We start from the raw sequence: 3583 nt of genomic DNA on the forward strand, positions 1-3583 counted from the left end.
AAAGGAATACCAAGGGTTATTACTTCAAGGGAAAATTCCAATTAAGGACCCCAAGTGGGGTCAAATTCTCAAAAAGGGGTCCAAAGTTAACATTGTGTCAAATAAGGACCTGAAGTGCTCAATCAGTCTCAAATAAGGACCCGAAGTGCCCAAAATGTCTCAAATAAGGACCTGGATCCCCGGCTGGCCAAAATACCTACCGGCCGGCGAGATAAGTACTGTTCCGGCACCGGAACAGTAACTTTTCAATTTTTTTTATTATTTTCTTTCTTTTTTCCTTTTCTGTTTTTGTTCTTTTCCTTTTCCTTTTCTTTTTTTATTTTTTATTTTCTTTCTCCGCGGCCATAGCCGGGCGGCGTGAGGTCGCCGGCCTCGGGCGAGGCCGCCCTCGCCGGCGTCGGGCAAGGCCGGCCTCGCCGGCGTCGGGCGAGGCCGGACTTCGCCGTTGTCGAGCGAGGCCGGCCTCGCCCGGTTGCGAGCGAGGTCGAGCCTCGCCCGGATCCGGCGAGGGCTCGGCCTCGCGGCATGCTTGGCGAGGCTCGACCTCGCCGGCCTCGGGCGAGGCCGGCCTCGCGGCGTCCGGGCGAGGTCGAGCCTCGCCGTTGTCGGGCGAGGCCGGCCTCGCCAGTTGCAGGCGATGTTGAGCCTCGCCGTTGTCGGGCGAGGCCGGCCTCGCCAGTTGCAGGCGAGGTCGAGCCTCGCCAGATCTGGCGAGGGCTCGGCCTCGCCGGCCGGGCGAGGCTCGACCTCGCCGGCCTCGCCTCGGTGCGAGGCGAGGTCGAGCCTCGCCGGCGTCGGGCGAGGTCGAGCCTCGCCGAGATCCGGCAAGGCTCGACCTCGCTCAACGGCGCGAGGCCGGCCTCGCCCGACAACGGCGAGGCCGGCCTCGCCCGAGCAACTCGAGGGCGGCCTCGCCCCCCAAGCGAGGCGGCCCTCGCCCGACGCCGGCGAGGCGGCCTCGCCCGAGGCGGCAACCTCACTGGCCGGCTATGGCCGCGGAGGAAGAAAATAAAAAAAAGAAAAAGAAAAGGAAAAGGAAAAGAACAAAAACAGAAAAGGAAAAAAGAAAGAAAATAATAAAAAAATTAAAGCACGCTCTGTGGTCGAACAAGAACTTTCTGCGCCGGTAGTATTTTATTGGCCGGACCCTGTGTCCTTATTTGAGACATTTTGGGCACTTTGAGTCCTTATTTGAGACTGATTGAGCACTTCATGCCCTTATTTGATACAATATTCACTTTGGACCCCTTTTTGAGAATTTGACCCCACTTGGGGTCCTTAATTGGAATTTTCCCTTACTTCAAACCTGGTTATTACCTAGCTCTTTGGGCTGAAATTTATTTAAGATGATCACTTTATTTAACTTATAATACCTCTACCCAACAAGTTCTTTTAATGATTATTTCTCCTTTTTCCAGCAATCTATCTCTAGTGATTCAATCCTGACGAATGAGTAGGCAACTTAGGATTGCATTCCTTACCAATAAGTAGACAATTTAGGATTGAATGCAAACAAACAGCGCCGCTCGCACCGAGAATTCTGGGTCAAAGCAATGGAAAACAACAGCTAAAGAACATGACACATTAATGCAATCCTGCATTGTCTACTTATTGTTAAGGAATGCAATCCTAAATTGTCTACTTAGTCGTCAGGATTGAATCGCTAGAGATAGATACTAACTCTAGTGATTCATAAAGTAAAGGATCCATAAGTCTAGAGGGAGGAGTCTATCCAACTAACACCCTAAAAAGCAATTGTTAAGGAGCCAGATGGGCACCCTCCAGGTCTATTCTCACATGGCCCTCAGATGTAACCCAACTTGGATATCCTAACCACACATCTCTAAGGTTGAGCTTTCCTCAAAAGCAATTCGCTAAGAGGTACCCTCTCTACTTTTCCATGGGGACTTCTCCCAATTGACCGACAAATATGAAGATGTTAACTTGAGTATTATAGATCTGTTGACAGCAAAAAGTGATCCAGTCATCGATACACGCATGCCTGGCACACGAATGAGAAAACATGTGAACAGGATATGAGCAGGGATAAAAATAATCACATGCATAGCACATGAGCTCAATCTTGCACATATTGATCTATCGATGGGAACAGGAGTTTTCACATGGTGATCAATAACGATATTCTTTAATGTCATGTGTCCAGTTGTTGAACTACGGTAACGAACGGTTGATAGCCGCCAATATGGGTGCTGCCGGTAAGTTCGCATTAGAAATATTTCAAATACCATTCAAAACTTGAAAGCATTGAGACGGTTAGCATTGAGCATGCACACTGTGGATGGAACAGTTACTATTTAGAGACCCAATCATGGAACGATCATCGATGATTGCAAAGCTGTCCACACATGATGAAGACAATTCTTCAAGAACCTGGGCGAGTAAAGCTTGTGGAAATAAAGAAGTATGGATGAGATCGATGTAAGTTAGTTGAAGAAGCATAACTGCCAAACATCTTTGAGGAGCAGTTACTACACCTTCACTATAAATACCACAAACTATCCAACAATAGGTCTCCCGCACAAATCAAACAAAATGTTATATTTCACTTATCTTTAAGCATCCTCACACAGTACTTTCAATTTCACTAGTTATAGCTTTCAGATTCGCGTCGTCGATTAAATTCCCACATGTATCTTTATCCATGTATCGCGTTGTCGATTAGATTTCGACGCAATACCTTGGTGTAGTCAGACCATGTTGTTGATTAAATTCCGACATAATTTGTTTACATTTATACCTACTGCATTTTCTAGGCTTTGTTGTTGCTTAAATTCCAGCACGGTTCAAATTTGTATAATTTCGATTAAAGTGGAGCTGTTGATTTCATAGCTTGCCTCGATACCTCCTATCCGGAATCGCTAGTGGCTGGTGGGGACGAACCTTGCCAATGGTTAGCAAGGTCCTCGCCTCTGGCCAGTCTCCGAAGTCCAGTGATCGGCTGGAGGAAGAAGGAGGAAAAAGAAGAGAGAGAAAAAAAAGGAAAAATAAAAGAAAAAATAAAAAAAATTGAAATAAAATAAAATATTATTAAAAATTATCCATGTCAGCGTTGGCCAGATGATCAGTGCAGGCCGACGTCCACGTCAGTACTGGCTAGCCAAAATTGGCCTGATGGACTAAATTGGCATAAATACAAAAGATTTATGACTCAATTGATAAAAAAAAAATTATGACTAAATTGGTTCAATTATAATAGGTTTAGAGACTTTTTTTGTAATTCTCTTGAAAAAGTACGTAGTGTAACTTAAGCATACGTCGAGATTCATACAACGAACCTCTAACTATCAACTAATGTTTTGAATTTGGTGCCTAGAGATCGGAATATTCTTGTTTGCTTTCCTTATTCATTGTTATTATTGTGAAATAATGTAGAAGTTAACGACTCTTGCAATTTAATATCAAGCATGAGGAAACAAAATTATCAAACAAATCAATAAGGAATGTTACAAACACTAGAGATTTGCATGATTCAGTCTGAGTGTCTGTATTTATCTCAAGAGGAAAACCTGCACCCCAATGAAAATCTCTATGAATCCAGAGAATTACAAAGCTAGAATTGCTG

This window comes from Syzygium oleosum, unplaced genomic scaffold (genome assembly GCF_021117445.2).
Source record: "Syzygium oleosum isolate NSW1041296 unplaced genomic scaffold, Sole_v2.1 Sole_v2.11, whole genome shotgun sequence".
NCBI lineage: Eukaryota > Viridiplantae > Streptophyta > Magnoliopsida > Myrtales > Myrtaceae > Syzygium > Syzygium oleosum.